The sequence below is a fragment of the Anabas testudineus genome, chromosome 5 (assembly GCF_900324465.2).
Source record: "Anabas testudineus chromosome 5, fAnaTes1.2, whole genome shotgun sequence".
Classification (NCBI taxonomy): Eukaryota; Metazoa; Chordata; class Actinopteri; order Anabantiformes; family Anabantidae; genus Anabas; species Anabas testudineus.
Window position 1 is genome coordinate 623,141 of NC_046614.1, and position 21,871 is coordinate 645,011.

At 43.9% G+C, this 21,871-nt stretch overlaps 1 long non-coding RNA gene across 1 annotated transcript; it reads right to left on the reverse strand.

Annotated features, from left to right (window-relative positions):
• Window positions 1–265: 265 nt before the first annotated feature.
• LOC113151683 lies at window positions 266–20,748 on the reverse strand. The gene is made up of 3 exons (XR_003297804.1): window positions 20,396–20,748; window positions 18,666–18,820; window positions 266–5,029 (listed from the first exon to the last, which is right to left on the reverse strand). It is a non-coding gene; the product is annotated as an uncharacterized LOC113151683 (long non-coding RNA).
• Between the last annotated feature and the right edge of the window lie 1,123 nt (window positions 20,749–21,871).

A 21,871-nucleotide genomic window follows, 5' to 3' on the forward strand; every position in this document is an offset into this window, starting at 1 on the left:
TTTTTAAATGAGTTTTAAGAGGTTGAGATATGTGGTTTCTGCACGCTGTCAGGAAAAAAGATCTGGTGGGGAAATTATGTCTATTTTATTTATTATTTAGGGAGTTATTCAGCCTATAAAATATGCAGTAAGGTTTCCTATACCTACATTCCTATAACCCTCAAGTAGTCCCCCCCCCCCCCCCCCCCCACACACACACACACACACACACAAGCTAGTTGTGTTTGATGTTCAATAGCTAGAAAGTCCAGCTGATAATCTACATAACAAATAGTTTAGTCTTGGCTCTGATGTATAGGTTTTCTTTGTGAGAAGCCCATTTGTTCAATATGTACTGTGTAAAAATCCACTTTTCTTATCAATTACTGTGAAAAGGGTCAAAATCAAATATTTTCTATAAAGCTGTAAAACATTGAATCTCAAAAAGCACTGAGTGTGTGATTCCCTTCTTCAAGACCTAATACAGACCAAATAGAGGACATGTAGTGTCACCAGCACAGGATTTCTCTGTAGTGAGCTCCTGAATCTATGTGTCACTGTCAAGAAGTTAAAGTGCCAGGTGTAGCTTTACCAGCGATTTATAAATACATTTTACTCAACTTAATTCCATCACTCCTCAGGCATCGACTCCAACTCTCGAGGGTGTCAGAATTGCTTTTCTACCACAAACAGGGAATTTGAGTTTGGCAGGAAAACGCAAACAAGGACAGGATCAGTTGGGGGTAGGGGGTCTGGGGCTGAGGGCTGGTAATGAACATGGTGCAGATCCGAGGTTGGCACAGCAGGCTGCAATCTAATCAGCGCTCCACCTTTTTTCATCTAGACGTGGGGGAGACTCAGGTATCTAATGGCGGCAGTTTTATCTTCCAATCAAACGTCTTAGGTCTGCACCGTGGACACCTTGTTAGGCGTGTAGATGTGTCCAATCAGTCAGCGTAGGTGGGCTGTCAGCGTGAGGCGGTACATGAGTGTGATTGGATGCGTATGGGTGCTTTTAGCTGGTTAGCACTCTCCAATCAGCTTCGTTTGTGTGTCTGTGAGTGGCTCGTATTGACGTTTGATGTCTGTGGACTGGCACAAATTGGCAATCAGGTGAGGTTGGCATGGACGAGGGCCTCTCCTCACGGGGATCCTGACTCCAATTGCGCCATTCACTCCCCTCCCATCATCTCATCCCTTTCTTTGTCTCTCACTGAAGTCATTTTAACTTGACCCTGACAGGTGCTCCTGACAAAAGCCATTACAGTCTCAATTACACTATATATCTCTCTCCTCGTCCTCTGCTCATTTTTATCTCCTCTCCTAGAATCCCTTCTCCCCATTCTCTCTCCTGGTGCTGGGGGATTTGTGTGCGGGGAGGGGGGGCTCTAAGCGTTCTGTGTTGGTGTCTCCCTCCTGACTCTATCACTAGTCTATCAAGACTCTGCATCTCACTCCTCCTAATTAGCCTTGGTGGAACCCCCGCTTTCTTCTTCATTAGCAAGACAGAACAGGTGTAGGTGAGCGCGGGATCTAGTCTCCTGCATAGTTCTGTATATGCTTTTAGTTGGCGAGCATTTACATCGATTTAAATGTAAACATTGCAAGTCTGCAGTGGAAAGGTGGGATTGATTGATTGATGGACAGTTAATGCATCGGTACATGCATTGTTATTTGCTGCTGCTGCATGTTGTGTTATGAGTCGATGTTTTAGTTTATTTGGAGAAAAAAGGGGTATATCATGCAAAAGAGGTTTGAAGGCTATTGATGTCATGATCAAGACGCATCTCAACCATTAAACCAGTCCAACACACAACCTTCCTTTCAGCCATCTATCAAAAGAAAAGTAGTATCTCCTTTGGAAAATGTCAAACTGTTCCTTTAAGTTCAGTCGTCAGACTCAGTTCAGAAGTAACAGATCACAGGCTGATCATTCTCTACTGGAGTCACCGTATAAACTGATGCATGCACTCATTATACAGTAAGGAGCCTTGGACAGAATGATGTATATTATAATATCATCTAACCCAGCTGTGTTTCAGCCTCCTTCCGTCACATGATACTGTATATTCATTCTCTTTTCTGCCCTGCTGCATCTTCTTTGTTTTTCCAGAGGTTCACCATCTTTTCTCACTAGTTTCTCCCTTGCTTGCAGCGTCCTCGTTCCCATCACCCTCCCCTCTTCGCGTCCTGCAGGTGTGTGCGTGTGTCTCTGTGTGTGTATGAAGCAGGGGAGGGAGAGGGTGCGAGGGTGCAGAGCGGGGAGGTGTTGAAGGAGACGAGTGAGAGGTACGTGAAGCAGCAAGTGATGAATCTCTCTCGCCGTCTGTAACATTCTCCGCTTCGTTGGCTCTCCCCTCGTTTCTGACCCAAATCTAATGCGACAGGACTCGTTTTCGCTGTCCCCACCCACACACACGCATAAACACACACACACACACCTCCTCCCACCTCTCTCTTCTCCTCCCCGCTATCGCAAGAGTCGTGCACCACCCCTCTATTTTTAGCTGTTTGTCCTTGAGTTACAATCCCTGAAAATTGCCATGATCCATAAAGGACTGGGTTGTGGTACTTGAGGGAAAACACACAACCCCACTAACAGCATTTTCTTCCAGCCCCCTCCACACACCTTACCATTCTGATGTGTGTGTGTGTGTGTGTGTGTGTGTGTGAGCAACAAATCGTTACCAATATCAAGTCTTTCACCATTACTGGACCGAATATTCCTCTCATTAAAGAGGTGAAATGGAGGGAGTGTTAAACGAGTGTAACGCCAACAGATCAGACTGTGCTTTGCTCTGCCCCCACACTACGCACACACACTCATCCCCAGCTCAGAAAGTTATCCGCTGTAGCCAATTAGCATGACTGCTCTGTCTAGCATTAGCCCCCCTCATCTGTATCCAGTTTTTGCTCTCATTACCATCTTCTCCTCTCCTATCTTCCTCCGTCTCCTCCTCTCATTCTCTCTCTCTTTCTCATTAGGGCTGCGTCGAACACACTGAATCATAATACGTGCTCTACACTGTGAAATGGCTTTAGCTTTGTCTCATTTCGCCGCTTGTAGCACGAGAATGAGTAAATAGACAATCTATTCCACCCAGGCACAGACACACACCAACAGACACGATCAGGGTCGTTCATTAATCAGTTGTAAAGCAGCTTTTTGCCCGCCTGAAGAAATCCCTGATATTCAGTGAGGGAATAAGAGAGAGTGGGGACTAATATATGGGGGCTGCCGTGTAAGGCCGTGTCCTATCCACTGATGATAAACAGATGAACCCGAACACGAAGACGGTTTGGGGAGAGATGGAAAGGGATGGAAGAGAGGAAAAATTGTGAATGAGAGGGAAGGTTAAATTGTAGACAGGAGAGAGAGGATGGATGGGCAGAGGTGTGTGTGTGTGTGTGTGTGTGTGTGCACGTGCACCAAGACGTATTCTAAACCCTAAATGTAAATATGCGTGAGGGGATTATCACAGAATGCCAGGCGGCGCTTTTGGGGCTTTGTTTCCGTGACACCATGACGTTGGCTTTGTTTCCCTGACAGCAGACGTGTGTGTGAGGGTGTATGTGCTTGTGTGTGTCTGTGTGTGTAAGCGTCATTGTCTGTGTGACATCCAGGCATCTGTTTCCTGCTGGAAAAGGTTAATTACATCTCCACTGCCTGACTGGACGTGCCATGCATAATCACACACACTAATGAGACCTCTATCTATCTATATGAGTGTGTGTGTCTCAAAGTGCATCCTGAAAAGGCAGTTATATAGCAGCTGAATAGATATCTTAACCACTTGGTTCAGGTTTGAAAGTCTATTGTTGCAGCCAAGGAGAAACACAAGCATATACACACGCGCTTCTAGAGTCATGCACTCAAACAGGTGACAGCTGGAAGTGCACCACAGTGGCATTTGGGGACAGACACTGGCACCCACCAGGGGACATTAATTGATGGGTCTGCATTGGTGTGTGTGTGTGTGTTTGTAATTACTTGTCTGCCGATTAATGAGACAGAGATGCTACAGCATCAGAGGAGGGACTTCTCACAAACCCTGTTGCTCATTCTGACCCTTGACTCCCATCTTCACACTCCAGCTAAGCTGCTGATTGGACAGCTGCTCGGCTTTAGATCGGGCCCAGCTCAGCGTGAAAAAGCGAGATGGGCTGCGGCCCTCCATGGGTGACTTTGGAAATTACTGTACACTTTCTCACTTGGCTGAAGTTTTCACTAAGTTAATCTGACATAAGCATGTACTGCAAGTGAGGAGTTGTGGAGCTCCACCAAGCTCTTGCTCCGAGTCAACCTCCGTGGAGGAGCTGCTGCGATTAAAGGAGAGAACGGAGAGGTGTAACAGAGAGAAATAATGAATTTCTAGAGGCCATCACCTCTTCACACCAGCTATGGCAAGAAATGAACAGATAAGAAATGGTTTTTGGAATCACATCAGCACAAGCAAAGTTTGAAATCAGTTGCCAAAGGAAAATGAAAGCGCTGCACAAATGGTTAATGAGGATTGGCTCACAGGCTTTTATTTTACACCAATCACTCACTCATCCTGGAGAATATTGATCAAGTCATCTTTTTGATTGTTGAGTTTAGGGAGTTTGAAAAGTAGAAATCTAGTAGAACCTGAAATCTTAGTCACGGATACGGTTGGAAATAAGATAGTATCTGATTCAAGAATTTCAACAGGACCGAAATGAATCCCAAATGCCCAAGTGATTCAGCATTTTGAATAAAAGCCTGTGCACGCTGCAGCCCCGTTAAAGAATTCCCATACAGACAGTCAGTACTAAGCAGCAGTAACCTGGACTGTACATTTCAGTCCGTTAAAGGATAAATCCCTGGTGAAGGTGAGGAGAGCACCTCTGACAGCGATGCTGTCACACTTCTGTCTCATGATCCCTCCATTCTTCTACCTCCTCACCCTCCTCTTCCTCCACTTGCTCCTTTTTCTTTTTCTTCCGTCTGCGGCAGAAGCCGTTCAGGCCACAGAAGCAGGCACAGGTGAAGGGCATGGCCTATCTGACGCACTGCATCCACGTTAACCTGCAGAGGAAGAGAGAGAGAGAGAGAGAGAGAGAGAGAGAGAGAGAGAGAGAGAGACAGAGAGGGAGAGAGAGGGAGGGGGAGACGATGAGGGAGATGTTAAAATAATTCTCCTTCATCTGGCAATCTGCCAAGACAGTGCACCGCTCGTGAGGAGATCTTTGCCAGCAAGTCTTTTGAACAGACATGGATATGTGGAATCAAAGAAGAAGAAAGGGGTTTGGATTCTTTCATGCAGTGCGGCACGGTGAATGTGCTGATTAGAACTTTTACTCAACTTAGTTGGCTTAATCTGATTCACTTACAGTTTGCCTAAAGAGACCAAATCTGCCCAAAGTACAAAACAATCCAAGCAAGTAGTCATACTGCAGTCGTTGCAGTGGCTATCCAACATCTGGCACCAATCTTATACCTGTAGCGGCCACTTTGAAAGATTTACTTTGGAACTGTTGCTCTGGATGTGTCAGCAATTATATTTTAATAAAACATAATAATAACATACTTTTATTGATCCCCTTGGGGAAATTGTGGTTGCTACAGTATGTAGCTTTATTCTGCTTCATTAGAGACTTGCCCCTCTAACCAATGAGACAATTACAACTACTTCTGCTTGAGTAGCATGTTTCCAGCATTCTCATTTATTCAAATTCATTTATTCAACTTAAAGTTTGAATCAAGTTATAATATTTGCATGCTGCAGAACATTGGGCATCACTAAATATAATGTTCAATATAATATTACTGTTAAAACTCCAGCTGAGGAACAGCTGCGTTAGAGTTTCTGATTCACGTTCTGAAGAGTGAGTTGTGTAGTGTACTGAAGAGTAAGCCATGAAGTGCTCCAACTACCTGTCATCTAACATTTTTATCACCATGTCATAAGATGTATGATAGTTTATTTGAACTACCTGCCTACAGCCAGGAATCTGGTGTAATCCAGTAAATAATATGGTTGACCGTTGATGTGACTGTGTCTATGTGGATGTCTTTCACATGTTTGCCTCACTCTCAGCAGGCAACTGAATGCAGAGAAAGTTACTGAGGATCAGTCAATAGGTCAGTTCACACACACACACACACACACACACACACTGCGGTAAAGATTGGCATGGCGGTCTATTGAGGGCAGTCACTCAGGAGAAAAATTCCTTTACCATTATGCTTCTTCTCACCCTTTTCTTCCTTGGTGATGCTTCAATTGCTCTCTCTCTCTTTCACTGTGTCTCACTCCTATATTGTTTCTCTCTCTCTCACACACACACACACACACACACAGCCAGAAGTAGTCTTAAGGCTCACTAAACTCCCGACGTTAACATTTTTCGCTACCGTGCTACCAGCCAATCACAAACGAGCGCTGAGATTAGGAGACGCGAGGTGAAACTGAGAGCTTCATTAAATACCAACCTGAGTCAGCAGCAGCAGGCCTGGCTGGGGAGTGTAGGCTGTGATTGTGTGTCTGTGTGTGTGTGTGTGTGTGTGTAATGCAAGTGGGAGAGAGTGGGTGACAAAAATACAGGCACAGACCAAACATAAAGTCTGCACTCATGTGTGTATGTGTGCGCGCTTCAACCTGTCTCATATGGGGGCAATTAACTGAGCTAGAATCTAGGCTGCCTGCAAGCAGAGGCAAAAATGCCTCAGGCCATGCAGTGTATAGGGGTATGAGTGTGTGTGTGTGTGTGTGTGTGTGCATACTGTATATGCTATTAAACCTCCCTACGCTCTTTGTTTATCCCTCCTCTGTCTCTCCATATATCCTTCTAATCCTCATCTGCAGATCTCCCACTCTGTACCCAATGGCTTTAGACCCTATGTGACATGCCAGAAAAAATCACATAGGAATAGAAAGCCATAAAACACAGCAGTGAGCCAGTCACGCCGGTGGCAGGCGTAAACTTTTTTCCCCACACAATGATTCGTGTGTGTGTGTGTGTGTGTGTAGCCCTCTCGCTTCATGCCTTTAACACCCTCAACTTGTCTGACAGCTTACAAGGCCCTGCAGAGGATTTACAACAGTGCTGAGACACCTCTCTCCACTGTGTATCCTTCTTGTCTCCTGTGTATCCTCCAATCCCTTCCCTCTCGTCTTCCCATCACTCTCTTCTCTCTTCTTCTCCGTCTTCTTCCTTTTTCTTCTTCTTCCCCACCCACCCACCCGGCGCTCGCTGGCTCCACCATCCTCAGCCACGCTGCCAGCCACTGGAGTCAGTGTCTTGTTTTGGTGGTGTGTAATTACTAGGGGTTCTTTCACAGGCAAGCGCAGAGATGAGACAGATGAAAACACAGCCTGCAGACCATCTGAATTATTAACTGGCTGAAAATGGATGAGTCAACGTTAACAGAGTGAGGGAGGCAAAGCGGCCCACGTGCATCCACAAATACACACATAAATGAACAGCCACAGGCCCGAGTTCAGTGTGGCACCATGCGTGAACCAACCAAAGCGGGATCCAAAACCCAAAAGTTTTGCTTGTAAATTATTCATTTTAACGCATGTCCAACTAATCTAATTGCTAAATGGCTTAGTGGCTGTTTCTGCTATAAATATCTGTAACTCTGGTAAATTATTATGATTTCGGGGCTTTCAGCACCATTTGAAAAGAGCCAAGCTAGCTGTTTCTTCACGTCTCCAGTTGTTATGCTAAGCTAAGCTAACTTCCTCTTGCCTGTCATATTTAGTGCCATGTTTTCGATAAAGAAGTGACAGTCATATTGATCTTTTCATTTTGACAGCAAGGATGCAAATAAGCCCCAAAACTACCACTCTAAGATAAAAAGCAAAGGCGACATACAAGCCAGCAAGGTTCCTAATACCCAAACAGATGCATGCAACATCTGAACAGTTCCTCTGCATCTCCAGAACCAGGAGCTGCTTTGAAGTTTGAAGGGGAATCCCTTTTTTGAGAGACTGCTCTAGCAACAAGCATGGGAATAGGAAAGTCAGAGTGCTGGAAAGACGTGGAAGATAAGAATAAATGAGAGATAAAGGAGCTTGAGCTTGAGAATAAAGCGAGAGGGGCACTCGGAGAGAGAGGGAGTTTAAAGCAGGTAGGATTAATGTCAAAGTCATCCATCCTTGTTTTAATCCCATCTTTTTTCAGCCTCATCCCTGTAAAAGCCCGTTCTGCTTCCTTCCTTACATGTGCCTGTGTATGTTTATGTGTCTGTGTGCGTGTAAGCTGATTTGCGTCTTATCGAGATCCTCTGTGGAAACAGACAATGTGGTTTATTTGTTATCTTCTAGTATGGACAATGAGATAAGGAAATCAGTGTTTGCAAGAGTGTGTGAGCATGCACATACGGTTGTGTGTGTGTGTAGCGTAAAAGATAAGCTGGGTATTGTGCCTTTGAGTTTGAGTGACAGAGTCCTAATTCTGATCCCAATGGTCAACAGCCCAGAGAAGTTCCACAGAAGGCTTATTAAACCTTTATCCATTATTTATGCCGCGTCTGCCTTCGGACATACACACCCACAAACACACAAACACTGTAACGTGAGTGTGATTCATGCTGACATGTGCCTGACTTCTTCTCATGAAATGTAACTAGCCACTGAGAAACCTCCCGTCCACAACATTTCCCGTCAAGCAGGCAACAGCACGCTTTCACTGGTGTATAAAACAGAATTTTTACTCTGCTGTGTGCCTTGAATATCCTGAATCCCAAAGCATTTGCTTTCATGTGCCGCTTTTTTCAGGCCATTAAATGCAGGGGGGTGCGCTTCAGACGTGCATAACAGCTCACAGAATTCACAGATTCACAGCAGATCATAGATCATAGAAATGAAATTCCTGCAGATTCTCAGTTTACTTACATCTCGTATGATATTTGTTGGGTCAGCGGCAATCCTCTGCTTTTCTGAGCTCCCTTCACTCAGTGGCTGTGTGGTCACGTACAAACCGTTTCCCTGTGGCTTATCACATTGAGTCGAACACATAGATCATGTCCTGCTCCTTTTCCTGTGTCTATTTTGTTCTTTTCGTGCTTTAAGCCTCAGACTCGCCCTTTCTTCACCATCACGTTGACATTAAAACCAACTTCTGCACTTGTTTCTAGCACCTGTTGCTTTCTTGTCTCCCCTCCATTTTACCTTCCCATTCCTACTCTCGCTGTCTTTTGTCTGTCCTGCTGTCCCTCGCTCCGATGGTTGACACAAAATGCCCTCTGTCCGGCTTCCAGGTATAAACTTGCACCCACCTCCACCCCCCTCTTCCAGCCAAGATAACTGAGAGGGCTGAAAAAACAGGGAAATTGTTTCTGTTGTTCAAGCACAAAGACGGCGAGTGGAAGTGGGATAGATGTGGATGTATAGAAAGAGAGAAAAGGAAGAAAGGAGCTAAGAGAAGAAAGTCAGGAAAACTGATAAAGTGGTAAATAAGGTGAAACAGGAACACTGGAGATTGAATGACATCTTGTCAGCGTTTGGTATGGTGTCTATGTGTGTGTGTGTGTGTGTGTGTGTGTGTGTGCAAGTTCAGGTACTATGATGCGTTGGAGTCTCAGTCTGTCCTCTTGGCTGACTGTGTCCCAGGCCTAGAGAACAAAGGTCCTATTGACTGCACAACACACAGGAGCTTTCTCTCTTCTCCACAGGCCAGTGCTTTGTGCCACCCCCACCCCTCCCCCAATACACACACACACACACACACACACACACACATCTCTACTACAACTGCCACCATTGCACCTGCACCTGGATGACTGGATGTATGCAACCACTCCCCAGGAGGCCTCGATAATCTCCATTTTGTTCACAATGTAAAAAAAAAAGACTTTTTAGAAGTGGCTTTCATTAATCCTGAACTTACATTGAAGCAAAAGAAAATTCCAGTGTCTTGCTGCAAACCAGGTTATTTCAGCTCCCGTGCACGAATCAAGTGGCATTATCCACACTAGTCAAAGATAATGACAATAAATAAATATACATTGTCCAATTTGTGAACTGGAAACACAGGACATATTTTTCTCATGCAAATGTATGACTGATTCATTGTAGTATTTTACTGTTAAGATGCTGAGGCTGCAACTGATTATTACTGATTATAAGTGCCAAATTATTTTTATGGCCAGTGCTTAGCAGCTAAAATGCTCATGCCTTTAAATGTTGTTTAGTTTAAGAGTAAAGTTGACTTCTAATTTCCTAATGGTACTGACAAATACAATAATCTTTGTGTCATCTGTTGGCTTCTACAAACAGACAAGAGAGACATCAGAATGACAGAGAGAGAGCCAACAAGGTACTCCTGAGGTCCACCAGGAGCTCTTTCATTGTAACCTTCAGATTGTCAATGGGGAATAAGACTTAACGAAGCCCAGGCAGAGAGCTGGGGGATTACAAGGTCTCACAGACACTACAACCGTCTAGCCAAGCTTTCAGCTTCTCTATGAAGTTATGAACATGCTGAATAATAATGCTGTAAGGCACTGGCAGGAGACTTAGAGGGGCTGTGAACTGCAAGTGCAACAGACAAACTGTTAGACAGAGAGAGAAAGAGAGGGTCTTATTTGTATGTGTGTGCTGCAGCTGAGAGATTTCTCGCCTCAGCTGGTTGGACAGATTACCTGAAACTGAGAGGAGATAAAAAAAAAGGTAAGAGAGAGAAAGCAAGGGAAAAAAGCGGACAGAAAGGTCACAGTGATCCCAGAGCAGTGGAGAGAGAGGAAGGGACGAACGAGAAAGAAAGACTTGAATGAGGTAGTTCAGCTCAGCAAAATCATAAATAGTCAGTTTTTAAACAAAACATAACGACAAGTGACACTGTAAAGAAATCACAAAATACCAAAGCATCATATTAGCTTTAGCTGAACTTCTGCACATTTGTGAGGACGCGGTGAATCCCCAAGGGGATCAGTAAAGTACGTCATTATCATTATTATTCTCCCAATGTGAGAAACTTTCTCCTCATCGTGTTTAAAAAGGTTACAGCTGAAAATTCTTTGAAGTTTATCACCACAAATGACCAGTAGTAGTAACATAGTGTGTGTATCTAATTTATCACGTGTACTGCCTTACCCTAACCCTAACCATCACAACTAACTGCCTCACCCTAAATTAACCCCTAACCCTAAAATGTCCTCACTTTGTAAAAATGTCCTAAACTCAAAGGTTAAAAATTGGTGCTCACAATAATAACCATACAAACACACACACACACACACACACACACACACACACACACACACACACACACACACACACACACACACACACACACACTGTGTAGAAAGTCAAAAACACATAACTGACCAATAAAGTCACATGTTGATACCATGTTGTTAACATGTTAACAACAACACTGGGCTTAATGAAAGCAGCAGTCATACGAACAATTCAAAAGCATTTTCTCGTACATAATTTTCTATTTTAGTTTTCTATAAAATAATAATAATAATAATAATTATTATTATTATTATTTTATTTATTATTTTTATTTTTGTTAGGTGAAACCAATATTCTAGTGTGGTCCAGACCTGGGGAATTCTCTACTCTATCTCAGTGATGATCCTAGTCTTGACTGCATTGAAAATTATTTTGAAAATTATGTTTTTTTAGCGTTCATGCAGTACCATGCAATCTTTGTTTCTTTCACTCTGCAGTGAAAGACTTTTATCATTTTATATTTTATTATTAATAATTTCTCATTATGTTGGGTCTTCCACTGTGAATCTGTTGAATTTGTTTGGGTTTTACTTTGTTGTCATGAACGTGGCACTACTTGGGCTGAAACAAGCAATTTACAGGACGTCAGTTTAATAAGTTTGATAAAACTGGTTTGGCAAATCTACAAATATTGTTATCATTGTTTTTGTCCTACCAAGCTTTTCACAATAATGCAACATCTAAAAATCATCTCCATGCTGGTAACACATCTTTTGAATGAATGTGCATTAGGAAATAGTAAAGTGGGAGCAAAAGGCAGAGGGAGAATTATGAGGAGTCAGAAAGAGGGAGAGAGAGAGAGGGCGCCCTGCCCTAGATATTTGCCTGTAAGCTGCTCACAATGCAGACATGGCAACAGGCCATGTGAGGCAAGCGCGGAAGAGGAGATGAGAGGAGAGTGGAGAGATGGGCAGAGGAAAAAAGAATGAGGGACAGAAAGTCAGGCCAGAGAAAGGATTAGTGATCAAAGTAAGCCAGCGGCCATCCTGAAAGCCCCTACACACACACACACACACACACACACACACACACACATTCATAGAGAGGGAGAATAAGGGAGATTAGAGTTTTTTCCATGGGGTTAATCATTTACCTTCTTCCAACCAGCAGCACCTTTGCCTGTGAGAATAAGCACTTTATGCATAAATCCATTTGCATTAGCCCTGGTGTAAATGTTAGGAGGGCAAACATGCATGCACTCTCACACGTTGATTGATTACAGCTGTGTAATGAAAATATATTTCCGTCTAACTTTGTTTCTAATTGGTTGCTTTTCCTTGGAGAAGTGCCTGGGGGAACTTAAAGGAAAAATACAATATGACATCTACCTTTTCCGGGCTGATAACTAGTCTTCTGAAATGCTTTTAATTTCTCGTCAACCTCTGTCTCCTTCACACTGATGAGCTGCCGATGAAGAGATAAACAACAGGCCGGAGATACCAATTAGGCTGTCAAACGGCAGCACAACAATATTCAGCACTCCTCCGCTTCCCAGAGGAGCACTGGTGGGAAAAAAAGACGAAACAACGATGGAGGAAGGAGAGGAAGAGGAAGCTCATGCAGCGAGGAGGAGGAGGAGAAAACTTGGCGAGAGCTCACATCTAATCAGGGAATCCTCCTTCTCAATCTCTCTATGTGCAACACACACTCGAACAGATGCACACAAGAGCACAAATACACACATCTCCCCTGTCGGAGGCTTGACCTCCTCTAGCTGATCTTGCTCCTTGGTATTCCATCGCCCTCCCACTGGCTGACCTGATTGGCTAATGACGGCTCATTTATCTTGATGCAGCACCTGCAGTGTCTACAAGGTGCGTCTGTGCGTGTACTAGAAAGTGTGTGTGTGCGCGCGTGTATCCAAGTGTCTACACGTGCACACACACACACACACACACACACACACACTCTATATCTCATCCCTGCTAAACTAGCTCCATCTACGCCAGCGTTGCCCTTGGTGCAACAGCTTGCACACACTGGTTCACCTCTGGGGAATGATGGAGAGGAGAGAGAAGAAGAGGAAGATAGGACGGGGTGAGGAGGGGTGAAGAGTAATGGGGGGTGGGGGGGGGGGGGGGCAAAGAGTGATAAAGAATAAGACAATACAGAGATTGATGTATGTTTTATTCTCTCACTGCTAACACCTCCTTAATTACAGCAGCTGAAATTCCTGCCCAAATCTGCATGTATGTGTACAGGAGTCGCTAATGTGTGTAATACACAGCAACCATTAATTATCAAGCAGCTCAATGAGTTAAAACATAAGAACTTTTTCCTATTTGAGGCACTTTTCTCCTCAAATAGACATTTACTGAAATGGCAAATAGTATTATTTTATTAAACTGAATAGAAGTAAAGCTTTACTTTGAAGAAGTCAGTGTCACTAAATGAACCGCATCATATTTTAAACTCATATCTCTACCCAGTGACTCATAACCTGTGAGCAAAACCCAAAGTCACACAACTACACCAAGTATGGAGTGCAAAGTTAAACTGGTCTATTCTTAAAATACAAATGTGTTAAATAAAATTGTCACTCGCAAAAAAACGGCACAACTACTCACTACTACTACTCTACTAACAGGGGGATCTAAGGACGACGTTTTTCCAATGAGCAAAATAGCGCAGGTTGTAGATTTTGCTACTTTGCCTTCATAAATAAGCAAAGGGGGTGTTTTTGTCTGAGTGTGCAAAATACATCAAGGAGAAAATTGATATACATAAACTGAGCACTCACACTAAGATTTATCAAGCCTGAAAAGTGATTGTGGTGGCTTCTGTATTTAATATATTTGAAAGACAGGTGCAATCTGCTTGTGTATGAATGGCTGCTGTTATTTGGATGAGGAGGAGGCATAGGAGAAATTAAAGACTGCATTAAAAATGGGGGTTACCACTCATGTAAATGTCTTTGGAATGACAGTAGAAAAAAAATACAAATAGTCTGTCCAGTGATCCACTTTTGGAGCTGTTGATGAGCTTGATGGGTTGACTTGGAGCCAGTCACATGTGTTGTCCCTACTCCTAAAATCTATGTAATGGAGAATGGGCCATCACTCAAAGTTTCCATGTACCAGAACACACTGAATGAGGCCAAACATGAGTTGCTGGTGTCCCAAGAGTTAATGTTTCTTCCTGTAACACTGCGATTTCGCTGTTGTAGTTAGTCACAGTGATTATTAGCCTCTCCCTCTAACTAATCACTTTACTTCCTCTAGATCAAATTTCCTCCAGCTTTTACGCTGCTCATTCTCTAAACTCTCCTTGGCAGACACCAGTAGTACACACAAAGTATTTAGATATGGTCGCCTCCACCATGTTTACACCTGCTATCAATCGCTCATTTTTTCCTTTTAGAAACGCCCACCAAAGAAACACAATTTAGCTCTCGCTTTTTGGGCTCTTAGTAAATTAGGCCAATTGAGTAGTAAATTTTACACCTGGTTTAGGTTTTCTCTTCCATATAAATGTGATCAACCTACTGATTTGTCTGCAGTGTTTGACCCCTTCTGTTTTTTTCCCCAACACCTTAGTGACGTCACCATGGCGAGAGAGCACTGAAATTGCTGCGCTCATTCAATCTTTGCTTAATGGGAAGTACAAGGTGGCATCCTGTTAATCTGACTTCTCGCATTATTGCAAGATGTTTAAACCCCATCTACTAGAAATTCAGTTTCAATGCAACTTAAATTTAAGCACAAGTAATAATATAACAACATACTTTATTGATCCCTTGTGGTTGGACAGCTGCCAAACAGAACATATTGGCGCTATTACAGAGTTTTGGTGTCTTGTCCAAGGACACCTCGACAATTAAAGATAAGAGGAACAAGCCCTGGGGTTCACAGACGACTGCTCTACCCCCTGAGCTGCTGCCACTATGCTTTCACAAGTATGTTCTTGTGGAAATGTCATTGCAATTGCATTTCTAATAACACATTGAGGATCTGTTGAAAATTAATATAATATAAATAATGTATACGTTAATGCTGAACTAAGCGCTTTTCCAGCCTAAACCTAACCACACGGAGACTCTGGAGCCTGTGGTGTGACAGTCGTGCACATCAGGTCTACGTGGTTCTGTTGGGTACTCTAACAAGGGCTTCATTCATTCAAAACATATGTTTCATCAAAATATAGTCCATCCAGTGATAATGTTTCATCTAAAAATGTAACTGCAGTTCATTTGCATAGGAACGGGGGAGTGGTCCGTTCACTGTATGTTGTCAGTGTTGGCTTTTATTTACTGTGACAGTAATTGCAAGAGACTGAGGCTTTGCAGCTATTTTGCCAATGATTTGTTTATAGTTCTTTTCACCAAATAGCAGATCATTATCTTCGCTGTCAGAATTACAACTTGAGAGACACTGCCATCCAGTTAAAAATGAGACCAAGTCATTTGTAACATTCAGCAAGTAACATACATGTGAAACAAGAAAGTTGATGTTAGTAGGAAGTTAATCTTCTTCCAAACATCAACTTTCTGAAACCACCGTTACAGTCCGGAGTCCGGTAATGTAATGTTAAGGATGTATTGTACTTACTTTGAGGCGAGCCACAATTGTTTTAGTAACCGTAAGAACTCATCATAACTAGAACTAATCCTAACGTGTTTACATTTTTTGGGACACAAATGATTTGGTTGTTCATAATTATGGTCTGAGCAATATGGAATGAAACCCAGAGCAGAACAGCGTTCTGACTAAAATCACTTTCAGTGAAGTCAAGATTTTGCTCATGGTTAAAATAAACTACATTTTGAATTGTAATTCAATTTCTTGTTAAGTCATTCTACTATGACAGAGGGGTCATTATTCAAGAGATTATAGTTCTGTATTCTGCTGAGGATAATCTCATCAAGGTCAGTTAAAGCTTCAGCTAGATGTGGTAAATGCAGAACGTATTCACTTCCCTACCTGTTTGTTTCCTTTCTGGGTTCAACTCCCGCAGGTGAACAGCATTAGCTGATCATCTCCTTTTGTATTTATACTCCCTGTCTTCATTTGTTACTTTGTCGGTGTCATTTTTGCTCTGTTAACCTTTCCCCGACCACATGCGCGTTGTTAAAACGCTCTTTAGTGCGTTTAAAATTTCCCCTTCGTAGTTGACTACGTTGTTAGTGCTCGCCTGCCGTTAGTGTTCATTTGTCTCTAGCTGATTGTTAGTCCTCTGCTGTGCAGTGGTTCTTTCGTTCGTAGTGATTTTGTTTTTCCCCTTATTTCTTATCAGATCCATGCCGTTAGTTTTCTCCTGTCCTTTGCATTGATTTTTCGTTTTCCTCTGCTTGATTATCTGCGTTACCTTAGATTTAGCATTTTCACCAGCTCGTGCTGTGATTTTGAGTTTCTACACCTTTTGTCGATAAACTTTCTTGAGGAATCAACATTTTTCTCCTCGTGCTTCCACAACTGGGCAACTACTTTGCTAGTTTGTAGCATCCTCGCATCCCAAAGTTCACCCACTTAGTACACCGCTTTGACTGTACCAACCACACTGCAGCTTATTTTATTTATATTTTTATGTAATTTGATTACCACAATGGCCTTACATGTTATGCCTTACTCATCCCTCTCTCTTTCCTGTCTCCTCCTCCTCCACCTCCACCTCCTCCTCCTCTCCTTGCTGACTGCAGAGAGAGGAGGGTTTGCATGTATTATGTCTTCTTTTGTTCTTTGCTGTCGGCTCATTGTCAAAAAAGAGGAGAGACTAGAAAGGAAGAGGGCGGTTGGTGAGGGAGATGGAGGAAAACGGGTGGGGGGAGAGAGGTAAAGTACGTGTGGGTCTTAACGTGACATCCATCCTGACTGTAGGTAGATATTGGAGGCTTCACCCACTTCGACAACCCCCACCCTTACAGCCCCACGTCATTCTCTTTGTGCGTCCTTATCTTCCATTTTCTCTCTCAAGCCAGGTGCTGCTTATCCAACCTTCAGCACATCTTATCCTGCCCCCAACCCTCCACCCTCATCCTGCTTTCTCTCACAATGCCGCTGCAAACTAACACTTTGACATATGAACACATACACACACACACACACACACACACACACACACACACTCTCCCGTCTTACTTTTCCTCTCTCACTCTCTACCACATCTCCATCTTTCACGCTGGAGGCAGCTGGCGGGCCGTGACTTATCCAATCTCTGCTCTGGAGCAAGCTTTGACATACAGGGAGACAGACAGGTAGGCAGATAGACAGGCAGCTGGGATCTCATCAGCTTCAGATCTATATCTTAACTCTAGTCTTAGAGACTTAATCCGGTGCTGCATTCCCCACTGCAGCCAGCTACTGTAGCAACCAAGCAGCGGAACAGACAAATCTGCACAACGTAAACTCTGAGAAATCTTCAAAGTCAACTTGTTTGAAGTAAATGAGCCACATTAACATCTGTTTATTTTAATATTATTTTATGGATGGCGCCACACAAATCCACTTTGTTGTTTCAGGATCTCTGTAACCGAGACGCCCTTTTGTGCTCATGCCTCCTATGTCCAAAATCAGGGTAAATGTGGCTTTTCACACTGTTGCGCCATGTTCACTCCATAAATTCCACTTCCACTAAATTTGCAGCTAATCTTTTAACTTTTTTTTTCTCCTTTGGAGTGCAAGTGTTGTAGCTGCTGGCTGTAACGGGAGGGCGGGGAGGGAGGGAGGCTGCCTGAGCCGAGCTCTCCGTCCTGATTTAGAATTAGATCTATTTCTGTTCACCCTCCAACCCCGCCGGGAAATATTTAAATCTGCCATGGAATGCGTGTGTGTGTGTGTGTGTGTGTGTGTGACAGAGGGAGACAGCTACCGAAGAACGAGAGACAGTGAAAGAAGAAGACATAAATTGAACATACATTATAAACCGCTGGCTGGTTGTTTGAGAATTTGCATTTAGTACACAGCTTTGGCAGTGTGAATTGCTGTGAGGAGGCATTGCCAGTAAAGTTACTGAACTAAAATCAGACAGAATAAGAAAAGAGGAAGAAGGAAAAAGAAATACACATGAGCAAAGCACCAAAGGAGGGAGTGTGGAGGCTCAATGGGAACTAGTGGGGAGTAAGACTCAAGCTGTGGTCAGTAATTCATAAGCAGGGCACGTACAGACTGAGCCAAGCTCACCCTCCAGTTACACACACACACACACACACACACACAAACACACGCACACGACCCAACAGACATTTACTCACAATCACACTAACAGTCTGGACAGGAGCCTGAGGCTCAATCTCAGCTCCATATCCGATCCTACAGCCATCCAAATGTCACCGCCAGCACCTTTGACCCCTGTTAACGCAAACAACTCTCGCCGTGCACACACATACACACACACACAAAAATGAACACACTCTACATCATCCTCACTCGCTATACAATTAAATGCTCACACACTTCTAAAAGTAGAGAACAGATTGAAAAAGAAAAAGAAAACGGTGAGAAGTGTGTTTAATGAGATAAGGAGGCGACACACACTCACCTCAGAGTGGAACCCGGTGCTCCGCTGCACTGTGGTGTGGAAACGACTGGCTGCACCGGCCCCTCGCCGAGACACATGCACGCACGTGCGTGTTCACACTCAGCCTGCAAGGTGGGTGTATGTGTGTGAGGACAATGAGACTGGACTGGATGGAGCTAAGCAGCAGGAGTAGGAGGAGGAGAACAAGGAGGAGGAGGAGGAGGTGGAGTGGAGAGGGAGGAGAGAGATGTGTGGTTGAGCGGGAAGGTGAAGAGAGAGAGAGAGAGAGAGAGAGAGAGTGGGTGAATAATGAAAAACCGCAGAAGAAAAAAGAACAAGTAGCTTGAAAAAAAAAGGTCCCACTGAAACTCTGAAACATTCCCTCTTGTTCCCTCTTGTGTGTCTGTCTTCAGTGTGTAAAAGGTGTTAAGGTGGCTGTGTGTGCGTTGAGTGTATGAAGGGGCTCCTGTTCATCCCTGGAGATTTTGGTGCCGTGCCTCAGAGCAGGAAGTGTAACGAGAGCGGCTTTACATCTCTTACAACTGTGCGTGTGTGTGTTGCACTCAGTCAGCTAGCAGCTGGCTTTATAACACCTCTCATGTCTTCTCGTCCCTGAAGCTTCTCAAGCCTCCTCTTCGTATTCTTCATCTGTGCCTCTCTCTCTCTTTCTCTCTCTCTGCAGGGAAATACCTCAGCCAGTAGTCTCTTCAAAGGTCTCTCGGCCACTTGAGCTACCTATTACTTCTCTCGCTCCTCTCTCCTTCCAGTTTCTTCTCACTCTCACTTGTTTTTCAATGTATTTTTTACTGTAATCATCTTGTTTTTCAACAAGTTTGTGTCTGTCGCTTAAAGCAAGCGTGAAAGAAGGAGCCCGAGAAACTGTAAAGTTGATTTCAGAACATGAATGAAGGTTAATGTAGGGTATCATCTGAGTGAGTAAGTCCCACAAACACCTGCAAAAACTGACTCGAGCATCAAATGTGTGTTCATCCACAGCTGAAAATAGACCCCCCCCTCCCACAAAAAAAGATGCTACTTACTCTTGTACCATAGTGAATAGAAAGATATATCTGTGACGTGTCTGCATGTACGTGTTTGTCAGAGAAGTTAGAGAAACTGTAACTGATCATTTTGGTCTTTTCAGGATAATACAAGCTTTATCCTTCAGAGACGACACAAAAAGGAGTCAGTAGGAAGGAGATTCACACACACACACACACACATCACACACACACACTACCCCGAGCTCCAGGTGAGTGTGAGTGTGAGTAATTGTGCGTTTGTGTGCCGTGCGGTCTCAGTCCTCTGGATCAGCCACAGAGAAGCCAATCTCCACATCCAATTATTTGCTTCTCAAAGGCAGACAGATGGAGAGAGGGGGAAAAAACCAAAAGCGAGGTAGAGAGAGGCAGAGTTGGAGACGGAAAGAGAGAGGGAGAACGAGAGAGAGGCTCTTTGAGTCTGCACAGGGGGGAATTAATTAGAATGAAAAAGAAATGGAGGGAAGAGAGAGTCTCTTCTCTTCTCCGCTCCGGAGTCCGGAGAGTAGTTTCACAATTAGTCAAAGTCCCAAACAGAGCCTGTGGACACACAGAGAGCGAGCGAGCTAGAAAGAGCGATAGAGAGGGAGCTCAAAAACCAAAATGAAAAACGCCAAAAGGGACAGAAGAGCTTGAGTTGTTAGAGAAATGATTGGCAAGAATGTGTTATGTATGTGTTGTTGTTCTTTTTTGTTGTTGTGTGTCCCGTACCCTCCTGAGGCGAGTGCTGGCTGTCCTGCCTTCCCTGTGCTGTTTTTCTTCTAGTCCTTCTCCACTTCTTCTTCTTGTCTTTCTTCTTCTTTTCCCTCCTTCTACCCTCCGCCGTCCGGGATATTCCATCAAGTCGGGCTCATGGTGACAGGATGCATCGCCGCTCTCCAGACACGCTCCAGCTTTCACTGTCTTCTCTCCTCTTTGACTCTTTCCTCCGTTTCTTCCTCTTCTCACTCTCGCCGGCCACAGCATTTTTCATTCTTTCCCGGCAACGGTGACACACAGCGTGGGGGTGTGGGTTGGGGGGTTGAGAACGAGGAGGGGTAGAAATAAAGAACAAACACAATGAAATAAAAAGGAGAAAGTGAGGGATGGAGGGAGGGAAAAGAACAAATGTAGGTAGATGGAGCAGCGAGCGGGGAATGACAGGAAGACGCAGGTGGAATGGGTAGTGACACATCGCGGAGGTGTGTGTCTGCGTGTGTGTCAGAGCACGGGGGCCGTCCTTCTAGCCGACACACCACCAACGAGGACGAGGTGGAGGTGGAGGAGGAATAGATGCACTGATAGACTGATAGGTGGATGGAGGGATGATAGAGGGAGTGATTCAGCAAGCGTGCCACCTCCTCTCTTCCTCCCTTTCACACACACACACACACACACACACACACACACACACACACACAGATTAGTTAATTATCATTCACGGGATTTCACCATGATGCACATGGCTAACCGACTCACGGAGCCTGAGCTGAGCCCTGAACTGAATCCTAATGGATGAGAGGGATGGAGGATGAAGAGGAGGAGGAGGGTGTACCAGGCGAGCAGATGTCCCCTCAACATCTATTGTTCCCTGTCAGTGTCTGTCTCTGTGGTTATGTGTGTTCGGATCCTTCCAGAGTTTGTGTGTGTGTGTGTGTGCAAACACGGGCATGTGAGCTTTTTCTTGTGGTAAAGTAGTTGAATCAATGCACACGTGCATCTGCTTCAGCTACGAGCTCCACTTCTATTTTGAGAATCTGAAACTGTCTTTAGTCAGAATTTTTCAACTTGAAAAGAAAACGAACAACAAGGATTCAGAGGCTCCCCGAGAGTTTCCCTCTTAGGAAGAGAAAAGTGTTTGGATCAGAATTTAAACTATCAAGTGGAACGTGACAGACAGCTCAATGCGTTTCCCCCTTAAAGTTGCTATAAACCTGACATGGATTACTATCCTGTCAGTTTGACCTGACAATCATTAGAAATAGAAATACTGCCTGACAACACTGATTTCATTATTGTAATACATACTGCGCTTAGAATGTGACGGCAAAAGGGGAAAAACAAGAAATCAAGAAAGGTACAAGGAAGCCTGCAGAAGCAAAGAATGGACGACCAAATAGCAAAAGTATTGACAAAGCTATAATGACAAATATTCCCAGGACAAAAGTGTAAACAAACCATGTTTCCATAGCATAAAGACTTTGTTAA